Source organism: Lissotriton helveticus, chromosome 11 (genome assembly GCF_964261635.1).
Source record: "Lissotriton helveticus chromosome 11, aLisHel1.1, whole genome shotgun sequence".
NCBI lineage: Eukaryota > Metazoa > Chordata > Amphibia > Caudata > Salamandridae > Lissotriton > Lissotriton helveticus.
Window position 1 is genome coordinate 39,592,037 of NC_136072.1, and position 18,674 is coordinate 39,610,710.

The following is an 18,674-nucleotide window of genomic DNA, read 5'->3' on the forward strand; positions in this document are numbered from 1 at the left end:
CACATGTGCTGGTAATAAATATGTTATTTTGGGCAGGCAATGAAAGGGCTGAGGCCCGACCAGACATTATACCTCCAGCATCTCTATGTTAAAAAGCATTTCTAGGCAATTTCTAGCCTCTGAAAAAAATATGCAAGACCCACCGATAAATCTGGCCAAAGTCCGTAACATTTTTGCATACTTGTGCTCTGACCTGAATGTAGCGCCACCTCGTAGCTGTCGAAGGTAACTGCAGCTCACAAAATGTTTTATCAGAAGGCAAGTTGAGAGGAATCCAAGAGGCAGATGTCCATGGAAAGAGCCTCTCACTGCAGCAGGAAGGTTGGATGCTTGAAATTTGCATAGTTTCCTGTCCAACGTCCACAACGCTCCCAAACGCTCAAAAGCCTCACACCGGGCAAGCCCTCACCGGGTAGATCTCTGGCTCCCAGGTAAAGCCAAATCCTGAGCATGTTAGCGCTAGTATCACAGAGAGAGATATAGAGGGTTCAAGAGCTGCTGTCTTGATAAATGTTTGAAACGGCTAGTGCCTGAGAGTGTCTGGCTTTCAGTTATGACTGATTGTGAGAGGGGAAGATTAAGTTTTTCTGCACCCAGCATGCCTTGCGATATACTTAGGCAAATGAGGTGAGAGCCCGACCAATCCCACTCTACTCTGCTGAATGCTCCTTATTTGCATAAAGAGAACACTTTCACAACGGAGCAGAGTGGCGCAGCGGAAGCGTGCTGGGCCCATAACCCAGAGGTCGATGGATCGAAACCATCCTCTGCTAATTTTGCTTGATTTTTCTTCCAAGGACCAAGCTGTCATTCCCAGGCTGCCAGCAAGTAAAAGCGCAAGCTTTTGCCAGCTATGTGAGAAAAGACTTCTCAACTATCTGTGTCTGCTGAAATACAAGAGAGGGATCGTAAAAGGATCCACCCTGTACTTTGAAAGTAAAGACACACAATAATAAGCATAAATGACTGGTGGGACCTTCAAACACTTTTCTGGGCATGCTTTGAATTTCATTCTTCCCTTTTAGTTGTGCTATTATCTATCTCCTGGGCATTTCCTGGAATGTTCTCTCTTTCTCTTCCCTGCTTTGCTTCCCATGCTGCATCTATATGTTCATATCTATTATTTGTACTACTGCTTTCCATTCTTCTCTTCCGCACAGCTTTGACCTTGGTTTCAATCCCAGTTCCTTACCCTCTGCTAAAAACTTTCTACTGCTTTTCATGTTGGTATCTAAACCAAATGCACCGTTGAAGCTGGTGCAAGATAGACATTGCACTCAGGGTCGTAATGTTTAGAACCGAGAGCATACAGATCATAGGGCGTTGGTGGTATAGTGGTGAGCATAGCTGCCTTCCAAGCAGTTGACCCGGGTTCGATTCCCGGCCAACGCAGTACAAATACTTATATATTCTGCAAGCTGGATATATTTTAATGCAATATGTCACAAAATGGAAATATCATGAACAGATTAATCAGCCAGATATAAAAAAATAAACAAATACGTAGGCAAACATCTCGATCGCCCCTTCTGCTATATTCATTGCCCTAATATATGATAAGTTCCATAAAGCAGAGTCACCACTCACATGTGCTGGTAATAAATATGTTACAGTGGGCAGACAATGAAAGGGCTGAGGCCCGACCAGACATTATAACTCCAGCATCTCTATGTTAAAAAGCATTTCTAGGCAATATCTAGCCTCTGAAAAAAATATGCAAGATCCACCGATAAATCTGGCAAAAGTCACTAACATTTTGGGCATACTTGTGCTCTCACCTGAATGTAGCGCCACCTTGTAGCCATCGGAGGTAACTGCAGCTCACAAAATGTTTCATAAGAGGGCAAGTTGAGAGGAATCCAAGAGGCAGATGTCCATAGAAAGAGCCTCTGACTACAGCAGGAAGGTTGGATGCTTCAAATTTGCATAGTTTCCTGTCCAACGTCCTCTCACGTCCCGAACGCCCACGTCACTCCACTGAATGCTCCTCATCTGCATAAAGAGAACACTTTCACAGAGGAGCAGAGTGGCGCAGCGGAAGCGTGCTGGGCCCATAACCCAGAGGTCGATGGATCGAAACCATCCTCTGCTAAATTTGCTTTATTTTCCTTCCAAGGACCAAGCTGTCATTTCCACGCTGCCAGAAAGGAAAAGCGCAAGCTTGCGCCAGCTATGTGAGAAAAGACTTCTCAACTATCTGTGTCTGCTGAAATACAAGAGAGGGATCGTCAAAGGATCCACCCTTTACTTTGAAAGTAAAGAGACACAATAATAAGCATAAATGACAGAGGGCGTTGGTGGTATAGTGGTGAGCATAGCTGCCTTCCATGCAGTTGACCCGGGTTCGATTCCCGGCCAACGCAGTGCAAATACTTATGTATTCTGCAAGCAGGATATATTTTAGTTCAACATGTCACAAAATGGAAATATCATGAACAGATTAATCAGCCATATATATAGAAATTAAAAAATACGTAGGCAAACATCTCAATCGCCCCTTCTGCTATATTCATTGTCCTAATATATGATAAGTTTCATAAAGCAGAGTCGCCATTCACATGTGCTGGTAATAAATATGTTATTTTGGGCAGGCAATGAAAGGGCTGAGGCCCGACCAGACATTATACCTCCAGCATCTCTATGTTAAAAAGCATTTCTAGGCAATTTCTAGCCTCTGAAAAAAATATGCAAGACCCACCGATAAATCTGGCCAAAGTCCGTAACATTTTTGCATACTTGTGCTCTGACCTGAATGTAGCGCCACCTCGTAGCTGTCGAAGGTAACTGCAGCTCACAAAATGTTTTATCAGAAGGCAAGTTGAGAGGAATCCAAGAGGCAGATGTCCATGGAAAGAGCCTCTCACTGCAGCAGGAAGGTTGGATGCTTGAAATTTGCATAGTTTCCTGTCCAACGTCCCGAACGCTCCCAAACGCTCAAAAGCCTCACACCGGGCAAGCCCTCACCGGGTAGATCTCTGGCTCCCAGGTAAAGCCAAATCCTGAGCATGTTAGCGCTAGTATCACAGAGAGAGATATAGAGGGTTCAAGAGCTGCTGTCTTGATAAATGTTTGAAACGGCTAGTGCCTGAGAGTGTCTGGCTTTCAGTTATGACTGATTGTGAGAGGGGAAGATTAAGTTTTTCTGCACCCAGCATGCCTTGCGATATACTTAGGCAAATGAGGTGAGAGCCCGACCAATCCCACTCTACTCTGCTGAATGCTCCTTATTTGCATAAAGAGAACACTTTCACAACGGAGCAGAGTGGCGCAGCGGAAGCGTGCTGGGCCCATAACCCAGAGGTCGATGGATCGAAACCATCCTCTGCTAATTTTGCTTGATTTTTCTTCCAAGGACCAAGCTGTCATTCCCAGGCTGCCAGCAAGTAAAAGCGCAAGCTTTTGCCAGCTATGTGAGAAAAGACTTCTCAACTATCTGTGTCGGCTGAAATACAAGAGAGGGATCGTAAAAGGATCCACCCTGTACTTTGAAAGTAAAGACACACAATAATAAGCATAAATGATTGGTGGGACCTTCTAACACTTTTCTGGGCATGCTTTGAATTTCATTCTTCCCTTTTAGTTGTGCTATTATCTATCTCCTGGGCATTTCCTGGAATGTTCTCTCTTTCTCTTCCCTGCTTTGCTTCCCATGCTGCATCTATATGTTCATATCTATTATTTGTACTACTGCTTTCCATTCTTCTCTTCCGCACAGCTTTGACCTTGGTTTCAATCCCAGTTCCTTACCCTCTGCTAAAAACTTTCTACTGCTTTTCATGTTGGTATCTAAACCAAATGCACCGTTGAAGCTGGTGCAAGATAGACATTGCACTCAGGGTCGTAATGTTTAGAACCGAGAGCATACAGATCATAGGGCGTTGGTGGTATAGTGGTGAGCATAGCTGCCTTCCAAGCAGTTGACCCGGGTTCGATTCCCGGCCAACGCAGTACAAATACTTATATATTCTGCAAGCTGGATATATTTTAATGCAATATGTCACAAAATGGAAATATCATGAACAGATTAATCAGCCAGATATAAAAAAATAAACAAATACGTAGGCAAACATCTCGATCGCCCCTTCTGCTATATTCATTGCCCTAATATATGATAAGTTCCATAAAGCAGAGTCACCACTCACATGTGCTGGTAATAAATATGTTACAGTGGGCAGACAATGAAAGGGCTGAGGCCCGACCAGACATTATAACTCCAGCATCTCTATGTTAAAAAGCATTTCTAGGCAATATCTAGCCTCTGAAAAAAATATGCAAGATCCACCGATAAATCTGGCAAAAGTCACTAATATTTTGGGCATACTTGTGCTCTCACCTGAATGTAGCGCCACCTTGTAGCCATCGGAGGTAACTGCAGCTCACAAAATGTTTCATAAGAGGGCAAGTTGAGAGGAATCCAAGAGGCAGATGTCCATAGAAAGAGCCTCTGACTACAGCAGGAAGGTTGGATGCTTCAAATTTGCATAGTTTCCTGTCCAACGTCCTCTCACGTCCCGAACGCCCACGTCACTCCACTGAATGCTCCTCATCTGCATAAAGAGAACACTTTCACAGAGGAGCAGAGTGGCGCAGCGGAAGCGTGCTGGGCCCATAACCCAGAGGTCGATGGATCGAAACCATCCTCTGCTAAATTTGCTTTATTTTCCTTCCAAGGACCAAGCTGTCATTTCCACGCTGCCAGAAAGGAAAAGCGCAAGCTTGCGCCAGCTATGTGAGAAAAGACTTCTCAACTATCTGTGTCTGCTGAAATACAAGAGAGGGATCGTCAAAGGATCCACCCTTTACTTTGAAAGTAAAGAGACACAATAATAAGCATAAATGACAGAGGGCGTTGGTGGTATAGTGGTGAGCATAGCTGCCTTCCATGCAGTTGACCCGGGTTCGATTCCCGGCCAACGCAGTGCAAATACTTATGTATTCTGCAAGCAGGATATATTTTAGTTCAACATGTCACAAAATGGAAATATCATGAACAGATTAATCAGCCATATATATAGAAATTAAAAAATACGTAGGCAAACATCTCAATCGCCCCTTCTGCTATATTCATTGTCCTAATATATGATAAGTTTCATAAAGCAGAGTCGCCATTCACATGTGCTGGTAATAAATATGTTATTTTGGGCAGGCAATGAAAGGGCTGAGGCCCGACCAGACATTATACCTCCAGCATCTCTATGTTAAAAAGCATTTCTAGGCAATTTCTAGCCTCTGAAAAAAATATGCAAGACCCACCGATAAATCTGGCCAAAGTCCGTAACATTTTTGCATACTTGTGCTCTGACCTGAATGTAGCGCCACCTCGTAGCTGTCGAAGGTAACTGCAGCTCACAAAATGTTTTATCAGAAGGCAAGTTGAGAGGAATCCAAGAGGCAGATGTCCATGGAAAGAGCCTCTCACTGCAGCAGGAAGGTTGGATGCTTGAAATTTGCATAGTTTCCTGTCCAACGTCCCGAACGCTCCCAAACGCTCAAAAGCCTCACACCGGGCAAGCCCTCACCGGGTAGATCTCTGGCTCCCAGGTAAAGCCAAATCCTGAGCATGTTAGCGCTAGTATCACAGAGAGAGATATAGAGGGTTCAAGAGCTGCTGTCTTGATAAATGTTTGAAACGGCTAGTGCCTGAGAGTGTCTGGCTTTCAGTTATGACTGATTGTGAGAGGGGAAGATTAAGTTTTTCTGCACCCAGCATGCCTTGCGATATACTTAGGCAAATGAGGTGAGAGCCCGACCAATCCCACTCTACTCTGCTGAATGCTCCTTATTTGCATAAAGAGAACACTTTCACAACGGAGCAGAGTGGCGCAGCGGAAGCGTGCTGGGCCCATAACCCAGAGGTCGATGGATCGAAACCATCCTCTGCTAATTTTGCTTGATTTTTCTTCCAAGGACCAAGCTGTCATTCCCAGGCTGCCAGCAAGTAAAAGCGCAAGCTTTTGCCAGCTATGTGAGAAAAGACTTCTCAACTATCTGTGTCGGCTGAAATACAAGAGAGGGATCGTAAAAGGATCCACCCTGTACTTTGAAAGTAAAGACACACAATAATAAGCATAAATGACTGGTGGGACCTTCAAACACTTTTCTGGGCATGCTTTGAATTTCATTCTTCCCTTTTAGTTGTGCTATTATCTATCTCCTGGGCATTTCCTGGAATGTTCTCTCTTTCTCTTCCCTGCTTTGCTTCCCATGCTGCATCTATATGTTCATATCTATTATTTGTACTACTGCTTTCCATTCTTCTCTTCCGCACAGCTTTGACCTTGGTTTCAATCCCAGTTCCTTACCCTCTGCTAAAAACTTTCTACTGCTTTTCATGTTGGTATCTAAACCAAATGCACCGTTGAAGCTGGTGCAAGATAGACATTGCACTCAGGGTCGTAATGTTTAGAACCGAGAGCATACAGATCATAGGGCGTTGGTGGTATAGTGGTGAGCATAGCTGCCTTCCAAGCAGTTGACCCGGGTTCGATTCCCGGCCAACGCAGTACAAATACTTATATATTCTGCAAGCTGGATATATTTTAATGCAATATGTCACAAAATGGAAATATCATGAACAGATTAATCAGCCAGATATAAAAAAATAAACAAATACGTAGGCAAACATCTCGATCGCCCCTTCTGCTATATTCATTGCCCTAATATATGATAAGTTCCATAAAGCAGAGTCACCACTCACATGTGCTGGTAATAAATATGTTACAGTGGGCAGACAATGAAAGGGCTGAGGCCCGACCAGACATTATAACTCCAGCATCTCTATGTTAAAAAGAATTTCTAGGCAATATCTAGCCTCTGAAAAAAATATGCAAGATCCACCGATAAATCTGGCAAAAGTCACTAACATTTTGGGCATACTTGTGCTCTCACCTGAATGTAGGGCCACCTTGTAGCCATCGGAGGTAACTGCAGCTCACAAAATGTTTCATAAGAGGGCAAGTTGAGAGGAATCCAAGAGGCAGATGTCCATAGAAAGAGCCTCTGACTACAGCAGGAAGGTTGGATGCTTCAAATTTGCATAGTTTCCTGTCCAACGTCCTCTCACGTCCCGAACGCCCACGTCACTCCACTGAATGCTCCTCATCTGCATAAAGAGAACACTTTCACAGAGGAGCAGAGTGGCGCAGCGGAAGCGTGCTGGGCCCATAACCCAGAGGTCGATGGATCGAAACCATCCTCTGCTAAATTTGCTTTATTTTCCTTCCAAGGACCAAGCTGTCATTTCCACGCTGCCAGAAAGGAAAAGCGCAAGCTTGCGCCAGCTATGTGAGAAAAGACTTCTCAACTATCTGTGTCTGCTGAAATACAAGAGAGGGATCGTCAAAGGATCCACCCTTTACTTTGAAAGTAAAGAGACACAATAATAAGCATAAATGACAGAGGGCGTTGGTGGTATAGTGGTGAGCATAGCTGCCTTCCATGCAGTTGACCCGGGTTCGATTCCCGGCCAACGCAGTGCAAATACTTATGTATTCTGCAAGCAGGATATATTTTAGTTCAACATGTCACAAAATGGAAATATCATGAACAGATTAATCAGCCATATATATAGAAATTAAAAAATACGTAGGCAAACATCTCAATCGCCCCTTCTGCTATATTCATTGTCCTAATATATGATAAGTTTCATAAAGCAGAGTCGCCATTCACATGTGCTGGTAATAAATATGTTATTTTGGGCAGGCAATGAAAGGGCTGAGGCCCGACCAGACATTATACCTCCAGCATCTCTATGTTAAAAAGCATTTCTAGGCAATTTCTAGCCTCTGAAAAAAATATGCAAGACCCACCGATAAATCTGGCCAAAGTCCGTAACATTTTTGCATACTTGTGCTCTGACCTGAATGTAGCGCCACCTCGTAGCTGTCGAAGGTAACTGCAGCTCACAAAATGTTTTATCAGAAGGCAAGTTGAGAGGAATCCAAGAGGCAGATGTCCATGGAAAGAGCCTCTCACTGCAGCAGGAAGGTTGGATGCTTGAAATTTGCATAGTTTCCTGTCCAACGTCCACAACGCTCCCAAACGCTCAAAAGCCTCACACCGGGCAAGCCCTCACCGGGTAGATCTCTGGCTCCCAGGTAAAGCCAAATCCTGAGCATGTTAGCGCTAGTATCACAGAGAGAGATATAGAGGGTTCAAGAGCTGCTGTCTTGATAAATGTTTGAAACGGCTAGTGCCTGAGAGTGTCTGGCTTTCAGTTATGACTGATTGTGAGAGGGGAAGATTAAGTTTTTCTGCACCCAGCATGCCTTGCGATATACTTAGGCAAATGAGGTGAGAGCCCGACCAATCCCACTCTACTCTGCTGAATGCTCCTTATTTGCATAAAGAGAACACTTTCACAACGGAGCAGAGTGGCGCAGCGGAAGCGTGCTGGGCCCATAACCCAGAGGTCGATGGATCGAAACCATCCTCTGCTAATTTTGCTTGATTTTTCTTCCAAGGACCAAGCTGTCATTCCCAGGCTGCCAGCAAGTAAAAGCGCAAGCTTTTGCCAGCTATGTGAGAAAAGACTTCTCAACTATCTGTGTCTGCTGAAATACAAGAGAGGGATCGTAAAAGGATCCACCCTGTACTTTGAAAGTAAAGACACACAATAATAAGCATAAATGACTGGTGGGACCTTCAAACACTTTTCTGGGCATGCTTTGAATTTCATTCTTCCCTTTTAGTTGTGCTATTATCTATCTCCTGGGCATTTCCTGGAATGTTCTCTCTTTCTCTTCCCTGCTTTGCTTCCCATGCTGCATCTATATGTTCATATCTATTATTTGTACTACTGCTTTCCATTCTTCTCTTCCGCACAGCTTTGACCTTGGTTTCAATCCCAGTTCCTTACCCTCTGCTAAAAACTTTCTACTGCTTTTCATGTTGGTATCTAAACCAAATGCACCGTTGAAGCTGGTGCAAGATAGACATTGCACTCAGGGTCGTAATGTTTAGAACCGAGAGCATACAGATCATAGGGCGTTGGTGGTATAGTGGTGAGCATAGCTGCCTTCCAAGCAGTTGACCCGGGTTCGATTCCCGGCCAACGCAGTACAAATACTTATATATTCTGCAAGCTGGATATATTTTAATGCAATATGTCACAAAATGGAAATATCATGAACAGATTAATCAGCCAGATATAAAAAAATAAACAAATACGTAGGCAAACATCTCGATCGCCCCTTCTGCTATATTCATTGCCCTAATATATGATAAGTTCCATAAAGCAGAGTCACCACTCACATGTGCTGGTAATAAATATGTTACAGTGGGCAGACAATGAAAGGGCTGAGGCCCGACCAGACATTATAACTCCAGCATCTCTATGTTAAAAAGCATTTCTAGGCAATATCTAGCCTCTGAAAAAAATATGCAAGATCCACCGATAAATCTGGCAAAAGTCACTAACATTTTGGGCATACTTGTGCTCTCACCTGAATGTAGCGCCACCTTGTAGCCATCGGAGGTAACTGCAGCTCACAAAATGTTTCATAAGAGGGCAAGTTGAGAGGAATCCAAGAGGCAGATGTCCATAGAAAGAGCCTCTGACTACAGCAGGAAGGTTGGATGCTTCAAATTTGCATAGTTTCCTGTCCAACGTCCTCTCACGTCCCGAACGCCCACGTCACTCCACTGAATGCTCCTCATCTGCATAAAGAGAACACTTTCACAGAGGAGCAGAGTGGCGCAGCGGAAGCGTGCTGGGCCCATAACCCAGAGGTCGATGGATCGAAACCATCCTCTGCTAAATTTGCTTTATTTTCCTTCCAAGGACCAAGCTGTCATTTCCACGCTGCCAGAAAGGAAAAGCGCAAGCTTGCGCCAGCTATGTGAGAAAAGACTTCTCAACTATCTGTGTCTGCTGAAATACAAGAGAGGGATCGTCAAAGGATCCACCCTTTACTTTGAAAGTAAAGAGACACAATAATAAGCATAAATGACAGAGGGCGTTGGTGGTATAGTGGTGAGCATAGCTGCCTTCCATGCAGTTGACCCGGGTTCGATTCCCGGCCAACGCAGTGCAAATACTTATGTATTCTGCAAGCAGGATATATTTTAGTTCAACATGTCACAAAATGGAAATATCATGAACAGATTAATCAGCCATATATATAGAAATTAAAAAATACGTAGGCAAACATCTCAATCGCCCCTTCTGCTATATTCATTGTCCTAATATATGATAAGTTTCATAAAGCAGAGTCGCCATTCACATGTGCTGGTAATAAATATGTTATTTTGGGCAGGCAATGAAAGGGCTGAGGCCCGACCAGACATTATACCTCCAGCATCTCTATGTTAAAAAGCATTTCTAGGCAATTTCTAGCCTCTGAAAAAAATATGCAAGACCCACCGATAAATCTGGCCAAAGTCCGTAACATTTTTGCATACTTGTGCTCTGACCTGAATGTAGCGCCACCTCGTAGCTGTCGAAGGTAACTGCAGCTCACAAAATGTTTTATCAGAAGGCAAGTTGAGAGGAATCCAAGAGGCAGATGTCCATGGAAAGAGCCTCTCACTGCAGCAGGAAGGTTGGATGCTTGAAATTTGCATAGTTTCCTGTCCAACGTCCACAACGCTCCCAAACGCTCAAAAGCCTCACACCGGGCAAGCCCTCACCGGGTAGATCTCTGGCTCCCAGGTAAAGCCAAATCCTGAGCATGTTAGCGCTAGTATCACAGAGAGAGATATAGAGGGTTCAAGAGCTGCTGTCTTGATAAATGTTTGAAACGGCTAGTGCCTGAGAGTGTCTGGCTTTCAGTTATGACTGATTGTGAGAGGGGAAGATTAAGTTTTTCTGCACCCAGCATGCCTTGCGATATACTTAGGCAAATGAGGTGAGAGCCCGACCAATCCCACTCTACTCTGCTGAATGCTCCTTATTTGCATAAAGAGAACACTTTCACAACGGAGCAGAGTGGCGCAGCGGAAGCGTGCTGGGCCCATAACCCAGAGGTCGATGGATCGAAACCATCCTCTGCTAATTTTGCTTGATTTTTCTTCCAAGGACCAAGCTGTCATTCCCAGGCTGCCAGCAAGTAAAAGCGCAAGCTTTTGCCAGCTATGTGAGAAAAGACTTCTCAACTATCTGTGTCTGCTGAAATACAAGAGAGGGATCGTAAAAGGATCCACCCTGTACTTTGAAAGTAAAGACACACAATAATAAGCATAAATGACTGGTGGGACCTTCAAACACTTTTCTGGGCATGCTTTGAATTTCATTCTTCCCTTTTAGTTGTGCTATTATCTATCTCCTGGGCATTTCCTGGAATGTTCTCTCTTTCTCTTCCCTGCTTTGCTTCCCATGCTGCATCTATATGTTCATATCTATTATTTGTACTACTGCTTTCCATTCTTCTCTTCCGCACAGCTTTGACCTTGGTTTCAATCCCAGTTCCTTACCCTCTGCTAAAAACTTTCTACTGCTTTTCATGTTGGTATCTAAACCAAATGCACCGTTGAAGCTGGTGCAAGATAGACATTGCACTCAGGGTCGTAATGTTTAGAACCGAGAGCATACAGATCATAGGGCGTTGGTGGTATAGTGGTGAGCATAGCTGCCTTCCAAGCAGTTGACCCGGGTTCGATTCCCGGCCAACGCAGTACAAATACTTATATATTCTGCAAGCTGGATATATTTTAATGCAATATGTCACAAAATGGAAATATCATGAACAGATTAATCAGCCAGATATAAAAAAATAAACAAATACGTAGGCAAACATCTCGATCGCCCCTTCTGCTATATTCATTGCCCTAATATATGATAAGTTCCATAAAGCAGAGTCACCACTCACATGTGCTGGTAATAAATATGTTACAGTGGGCAGACAATGAAAGGGCTGAGGCCCGACCAGACATTATAACTCCAGCATCTCTATGTTAAAAAGCATTTCTAGGCAATATCTAGCCTCTGAAAAAAATATGCAAGATCCACCGATAAATCTGGCAAAAGTCACTAACATTTTGGGCATACTTGTGCTCTCACCTGAATGTAGCGCCACCTTGTAGCCATCGGAGGTAACTGCAGCTCACAAAATGTTTCATAAGAGGGCAAGTTGAGAGGAATCCAAGAGGCAGATGTCCATAGAAAGAGCCTCTGACTACAGCAGGAAGGTTGGATGCTTCAAATTTGCATAGTTTCCTGTCCAACGTCCTCTCACGTCCCGAACGCCCACGTCACTCCACTGAATGCTCCTCATCTGCATAAAGAGAACACTTTCACAGAGGAGCAGAGTGGCGCAGCGGAAGCGTGCTGGGCCCATAACCCAGAGGTCGATGGATCGAAACCATCCTCTGCTAAATTTGCTTTATTTTCCTTCCAAGGACCAAGCTGTCATTTCCACGCTGCCAGAAAGGAAAAGCGCAAGCTTGCGCCAGCTATGTGAGAAAAGACTTCTCAACTATCTGTGTCTGCTGAAATACAAGAGAGGGATCGTCAAAGGATCCACCCTTTACTTTGAAAGTAAAGAGACACAATAATAAGCATAAATGACAGAGGGCGTTGGTGGTATAGTGGTGAGCATAGCTGCCTTCCATGCAGTTGACCCGGGTTCGATTCCCGGCCAACGCAGTGCAAATACTTATGTATTCTGCAAGCAGGATATATTTTAGTTCAACATGTCACAAAATGGAAATATCATGAACAGATTAATCAGCCATATATATAGAAATTAAAAAATACGTAGGCAAACATCTCAATCGCCCCTTCTGCTATATTCATTGTCCTAATATATGATAAGTTTCATAAAGCAGAGTCGCCATTCACATGTGCTGGTAATAAATATGTTATTTTGGGCAGGCAATGAAAGGGCTGAGGCCCGACCAGACATTATACCTCCAGCATCTCTATGTTAAAAAGCATTTCTAGGCAATTTCTAGCCTCTGAAAAAAATATGCAAGACCCACCGATAAATCTGGCCAAAGTCCGTAACATTTTTGCATACTTGTGCTCTGACCTGAATGTAGCGCCACCTCGTAGCTGTCGAAGGTAACTGCAGCTCACAAAATGTTTTATCAGAAGGCAAGTTGAGAGGAATCCAAGAGGCAGATGTCCATGGAAAGAGCCTCTCACTGCAGCAGGAAGGTTGGATGCTTGAAATTTGCATAGTTTCCTGTCCAACGTCCCGAACGCTCCCAAACGCTCAAAAGCCTCACACCGGGCAAGCCCTCACCGGGTAGATCTCTGGCTCCCAGGTAAAGCCAAATCCTGAGCATGTTAGCGCTAGTATCACAGAGAGAGATATAGAGGGTTCAAGAGCTGCTGTCTTGATAAATGTTTGAAACGGCTAGTGCCTGAGAGTGTCTGGCTTTCAGTTATGACTGATTGTGAGAGGGGAAGATTAAGTTTTTCTGCACCCAGCATGCCTTGCGATATACTTAGGCAAATGAGGTGAGAGCCCGACCAATCCCACTCTACTCTGCTGAATGCTCCTTATTTGCATAAAGAGAGCACTTTCACAACGGAGCAGAGTGGCGCAGCGGAAGCGTGCTGGGCCCATAACCCAGAGGTCGATGGATCGAAACCATCCTCTGCTAATTTTGCTTGATTTTTCTTCCAAGGACCAAGCTGTCATTCCCAGGCTGCCAGCAAGTAAAAGCGCAAGCTTTTGCCAGCTATGTGAGAAAAGACTTCTCAACTATCTGTGTCTGCTGAAATACAAGAGAGGGATCGTAAAAGGATCCACCCTGTACTTTGAAAGTAAAGACACACAATAATAAGCATAAATGACTGGTGGGACCTTCAAACACTTTTCTGGGCATGCTTTGAATTTCATTCTTCCCTTTTAGTTGTGCTATTATCTATCTCCTGGGCATTTCCTGGAATGTTCTCTCTTTCTCTTCCCTGCTTTGCTTCCCATGCTGCATCTATATGTTCATATCTATTATTTGTACTACTGCTTTCCATTCTTCTCTTCCGCACAGCTTTGACCTTGGTTTCAATCCCAGTTCCTTACCCTCTGCTAAAAACTTTCTACTGCTTTTCATGTTGGTATCTAAACCAAATGCACCGTTGAAGCTGGTGCAAGATAGACATTGCACTCAGGGTCGTAATGTTTAGAACCGAGAGCATACAGATCATAGGGCGTTGGTGGTATAGTGGTGAGCATAGCTGCCTTCCAAGCAGTTGACCCGGGTTCGATTCCCGGCCAACGCAGTACAAATCCTTATATATTCTGCAAGCTGGATATATTTTAATGCAATATGTCACAAAATGGAAATATCATGAACAGATTAATCAGCCAGATATAAAAAAATAAACAAATACGTAGGCAAACATCTCGATCGCCCCTTCTGCTATATTCATTGCCCTAATATATGATAAGTTCCATAAAGCAGAGTCACCACTCACATGTGCTGGTAATAAATATGTTACAGTGGGCAGACAATGAAAGGGCTGAGGCCCGACCAGACATTATAACTCCAGCATCTCTATGTTAAAAAGCATTTCTAGGCAATATCTAGCCTCTGAAAAAAATATGCAAGATCCACCGATAAATCTGGCAAAAGTCACTAACATTTTGGGCATACTTGTGCTCTCACCTGAATGTAGCGCCACCTTGTAGCCATCGGAGGTAACTGCAGCTCACAAAATGTTTCATAAGAGGGCAAGTTGAGAGGAATCCAAGAGGCAGATGTCCATAGAAAGAGCCTCTGACTACAGCAGGAAGGTTGGATGCTTCAAATTTGCATAGTTTCCTGTCCAACGTCCTCTCACGTCCCGAACGCCCACGTCACTCCACTGAATGCTCCTCATCTGCATAAAGAGAACACTTTCACAGAGGAGCAGAGTGGCGCAGCGGAAGCGTGCTGGGCCCATAACCCAGAGGTCGATGGATCGAAACCATCCTCTGCTAAATTTGCTTTATTTTCCTTCCAAGGACCAAGCTGTCATTTCCACGCTGCCAGAAAGGAAAAGCGCAAGCTTGCGCCAGCTATGTGAGAAAAGACTTCTCAACTATCTGTGTCTGCTGAAATACAAGAGAGGGATCGTCAAAGGATCCACCCTTTACTTTGAAAGTAAAGAGACACAATAATAAGCATAAATGACAGAGGGCGTTGGTGGTATAGTGGTGAGCATAGCTGCCTTCCATGCAGTTGACCCGGGTTCGATTCCCGGCCAACGCAGTGCAAATACTTATGTATTCTGCAAGCAGGATATATTTTAGTTCAACATGTCACAAAATGGAAATATCATGAACAGATTAATCAGCCATATATATAGAAATTAAAAAATACGTAGGCAAACATCTCAATCGCCCCTTCTGCTATATTCATTGTCCTAATATATGATAAGTTTCATAAAGCAGAGTCGCCATTCACATGTGCTGGTAATAAATATGTTATTTTGGGCAGGCAATGAAAGGGCTGAGGCCCGACCAGACATTATACCTCCAGCATCTCTATGTTAAAAAGCATTTCTAGGCAATTTCTAGCCTCTGAAAAAAATATGCAAGACCCACCGATAAATCTGGCCAAAGTCCGTAACATTTTTGCATACTTGTGCTCTGACCTGAATGTAGCGCCACCTCGTAGCTGTCGAAGGTAACTGCAGCTCACAAAATGTTTTATCAGAAGGCAAGTTGAGAGGAATCCAAGAGGCAGATGTCCATGGAAAGAGCCTCTCACTGCAGCAGGAAGGTTGGATGCTTGAAATTTGCATAGTTTCCTGTCCAACGTCCCGAACGCTCCCAAACGCTCAAAAGCCTCACACCGGGCAAGCCCTCACCGGGTAGATCTCTGGCTCCCAGGTAAAGCCAAATCCTGAGCATGTTAGCGCTAGTATCACAGAGAGAGATATAGAGGGTTCAAGAGCTGCTGTCTTGATAAATGTTTGAAACGGCTAGTGCCTGAGAGTGTCTGGCTTTCAGTTATGACTGATTGTGAGAGGGGAAGATTAAGTTTTTCTGCACCCAGCATGCCTTGCGATATACTTAGGCAAATGAGGTGAGAGCCCGACCAATCCCACTCTACTCTGCTGAATGCTCCTTATTTGCATAAAGAGAGCACTTTCACAACGGAGCAGAGTGGCGCAGCGGAAGCGTGCTGGGCCCATAACCCAGAGGTCGATGGATCGAAACCATCCTCTGCTAATTTTGCTTGATTTTTCTTCCAAGGACCAAGCTGTCATTCCCAGGCTGCCAGCAAGTAAAAGCGCAAGCTTTTGCCAGCTATGTGAGAAAAGACTTCTCAACTATCTGTGTCTGCTGAAATACAAGAGAGGGATCGTAAAAGGATCCACCCTGTACTTTGAAAGTAAAGACACACAATAATAAGCATAAATGACTGGTGGGACCTTCAAACACTTTTCTGGGCATGCTTTGAATTTCATTCTTCCCTTTTAGTTGTGCTATTATCTATCTCCTGGGCATTTCCTGGAATGTTCTCTCTTTCTCTTCCCTGCTTTGCTTCCCATGCTGCATCTATATGTTCATATCTATTATTTGTACTACTGCTTTCCATTCTTCTCTTCCGCACAGCTTTGACCTTGGTTTCAATCCCAGTTCCTTACCCTCTGCTAAAAACTTTCTACTGCTTTTCATGTTGGTATCTAAACCAAATGCACCGTTGAAGCTGGTGCAAGATAGACATTGCACTCAGGGTCGTAATGTTTAGAACCGAGAGCATACAGATCATAGGGCGTTGGTGGTATAGTGGTGAGCATAGCTGCCTTCCAAGCAGTTGACCCGGGTTCGATTCCCGGCCAACGCAGTACAAATCCTTATATATTCTGCAAGCTGGATATATTTTAATGCAATATGTCACAAAATGGAAATATCATGAACAGATTAATCAGCCAGATATAAAAAAATAAACAAATACGTAGGCAAACATCTCGATCGCCCCTTCTGCTATATTCATTGCCCTAATATATGATAAGTTCCATAAAGCAGAGTCACCACTCACATGTGCTGGTAATAAATATGTTACAGTGGGCAGACAATGAAAGGGCTGAGGCCCGACCAGACATTATAACTCCAGCATCTCTATGTTAAAAAGCATTTCTAGGCAATATCTAGCCTCTGAAAAAAATATGCAAGATCCACCGATAAATCTGGCAAAAGTCACTAACATTTTGGGCATACTTGTGCTCTCACCTGAATGTAGCGCCACCTTGTAGCCATCGGAGGTAACTGCAGCTCACAAAATGTTTCATAAGAGGGCAAGTTGAGAGGAATCCAAGAGGCAGATGTCCATAGAAAGAGCCTCTGACTACAGCAGGAAGGTTGGATGCTTCAAATTTGCATAGTTTCCTGTCCAACGTCCTCTCACGTCCCGAACGCCCACGTCACTCCACTGAATGCTCCTCATCTGCATAAAGAGAACACTTTCACAGAGGAGCAGAGTGGCGCAGCGGAAGCGTGCTGGGCCCATAACCCAGAGGTCGATGGATCGAAACCATCCTCTGCTAAATTTGCTTTATTTTCCTTCCAAGGACCAAGCTGTCATTTCCACGCTGCCAGAAAGGAAAAGCGCAAGCTTGCGCCAGCTATGTGAGAAAAGACTTCTCAACTATCTGTGTCTGCTGAAATACAAGAGAGGGATCGTCAAAGGATCCACCCTTTACTTTGAAAGTAAAGAGACACAATAATAAGCATAAATGACAGAGGGCGTTGGTGGTATAGTGGTGAGCATAGCTGCCTTCCATGCAGTTGACCCGGGTTCGATTCCCGGCCAACGCAGTGCAAATACTTATGTATTCTGCAAGCAGGATATATTTTAGTTCAACATGTCACAAAATGGAAATATCATGAACAGATTAATCAGCCATATATATAGAAATTAAAAAATACGTAGGCAAACATCTCAATCGCCCCTTCTGCTATATTCATTGTCCTAATATATGATAAGTTTCATAAAGCAGAGTCGCCATTCACATGTGCTGGTAATAAATATGTTATTTTGGGCAGGCAATGAAAGGGCTGAGGCCCGACCAGACATTATACCTCCAGCATCTCTATGTTAAAAAGCATTTCTAGGCAATTTCTAGCCTCTGAAAAAAATATGCAAGACCCACCGATAAATCTGGCCAAAGTCCGTAACATTTTTGCATACTTGTGCTCTGACCTGAATGTAGCGCCACCTCGTAGCTGTCGAAGGTAACTGCAGCTCACAAAATGTTTTATCAGAAGGCAAGTTGAGAGGAATCCAAGAGGCAGATGTCCATGGAAAGAGCCTCTCACTGCAGCAGGAAGGTTGGATGCTTGAAATTTGCATAGTTTCCTGTCCAACGTCCCGAACGCTCCCAAACGCTCAAAAGCCTCACACCGGGCAAGCCCTCACCGGGTAGATCTCTGGCTCCCAGGTAAAGCCAAATCCTGAGCATGTTAGCGCTAGTATCACAGAGAGAGATATAGAGGGTTCAAGAGCTGCTGTCTTGATAAATGTTTGAAACGGCTAGTGCCTGAGAGTGTCTGGCTTTCAGTTATGACTGATTGTGAGAGGGGAAGATTAAGTTTTTCTGCACCCAGCATGCCTTGCGATATACTTAGGCAAATGAGGTGAGAGCCCGACCAATCCCACTCTACTCTGCTGAATGCTCCTTATTTGCATAAAGAGAGCACTTTCACAACGGAGCAGAGTGGCGCAGCGGAAGCGTGCTGGGCCCATAACCCAGAGGTCGATGGATCGAAACCATCCTCTGCTAATTTTGCTTGATTTTT

General features: G+C 44.1%; 14 non-coding genes across 14 annotated transcripts; all 14 read left to right on the plus strand.

Moving 5' to 3' along the window:
* The first annotated feature begins 1,320 nt into the window (after nucleotides 1-1,320).
* TRNAG-UCC (transfer RNA glycine (anticodon UCC)) lies at nucleotides 1,321-1,392 on the plus strand. Its single transcript has one exon. It is a non-coding gene; the product is annotated as a tRNA-Gly (tRNA).
* Nucleotides 1,393-2,291: 899 nt separating this feature from the next.
* Nucleotides 2,292-2,363, plus strand: TRNAG-UCC (transfer RNA glycine (anticodon UCC)). The gene has a single exon. It is a non-coding gene; the product is annotated as a tRNA-Gly (tRNA).
* A 1,512-nt stretch (nucleotides 2,364-3,875) lies between these two features.
* TRNAG-UCC (transfer RNA glycine (anticodon UCC)) lies at nucleotides 3,876-3,947 on the plus strand. The gene has a single exon. It is a non-coding gene; the product is annotated as a tRNA-Gly (tRNA).
* An 899-nt stretch (nucleotides 3,948-4,846) lies between these two features.
* Nucleotides 4,847-4,918, plus strand: TRNAG-UCC (transfer RNA glycine (anticodon UCC)). Its single transcript has one exon. It is a non-coding gene; the product is annotated as a tRNA-Gly (tRNA).
* A 1,512-nt stretch (nucleotides 4,919-6,430) lies between these two features.
* TRNAG-UCC (transfer RNA glycine (anticodon UCC)) lies at nucleotides 6,431-6,502 on the plus strand. Its single transcript has one exon. It is a non-coding gene; the product is annotated as a tRNA-Gly (tRNA).
* Nucleotides 6,503-7,401: 899 nt separating this feature from the next.
* Nucleotides 7,402-7,473, plus strand: TRNAG-UCC (transfer RNA glycine (anticodon UCC)). The gene has a single exon. It is a non-coding gene; the product is annotated as a tRNA-Gly (tRNA).
* A 1,512-nt stretch (nucleotides 7,474-8,985) lies between these two features.
* TRNAG-UCC (transfer RNA glycine (anticodon UCC)) lies at nucleotides 8,986-9,057 on the plus strand. The gene has a single exon. It is a non-coding gene; the product is annotated as a tRNA-Gly (tRNA).
* Nucleotides 9,058-9,956: 899 nt separating this feature from the next.
* On the plus strand, nucleotides 9,957-10,028 carry TRNAG-UCC (transfer RNA glycine (anticodon UCC)). Its single transcript has one exon. It is a non-coding gene; the product is annotated as a tRNA-Gly (tRNA).
* Nucleotides 10,029-11,540: 1,512 nt separating this feature from the next.
* On the plus strand, nucleotides 11,541-11,612 carry TRNAG-UCC (transfer RNA glycine (anticodon UCC)). Its single transcript has one exon. It is a non-coding gene; the product is annotated as a tRNA-Gly (tRNA).
* An 899-nt stretch (nucleotides 11,613-12,511) lies between these two features.
* Nucleotides 12,512-12,583, plus strand: TRNAG-UCC (transfer RNA glycine (anticodon UCC)). The gene has a single exon. It is a non-coding gene; the product is annotated as a tRNA-Gly (tRNA).
* A 1,512-nt stretch (nucleotides 12,584-14,095) lies between these two features.
* TRNAG-UCC (transfer RNA glycine (anticodon UCC)) lies at nucleotides 14,096-14,167 on the plus strand. The gene has a single exon. It is a non-coding gene; the product is annotated as a tRNA-Gly (tRNA).
* An 899-nt stretch (nucleotides 14,168-15,066) lies between these two features.
* TRNAG-UCC (transfer RNA glycine (anticodon UCC)) lies at nucleotides 15,067-15,138 on the plus strand. The gene has a single exon. It is a non-coding gene; the product is annotated as a tRNA-Gly (tRNA).
* A 1,512-nt stretch (nucleotides 15,139-16,650) lies between these two features.
* Nucleotides 16,651-16,722, plus strand: TRNAG-UCC (transfer RNA glycine (anticodon UCC)). Its single transcript has one exon. It is a non-coding gene; the product is annotated as a tRNA-Gly (tRNA).
* An 899-nt stretch (nucleotides 16,723-17,621) lies between these two features.
* TRNAG-UCC (transfer RNA glycine (anticodon UCC)) lies at nucleotides 17,622-17,693 on the plus strand. The gene has a single exon. It is a non-coding gene; the product is annotated as a tRNA-Gly (tRNA).
* The last annotated feature ends 981 nt before the right edge of the window (nucleotides 17,694-18,674 follow it).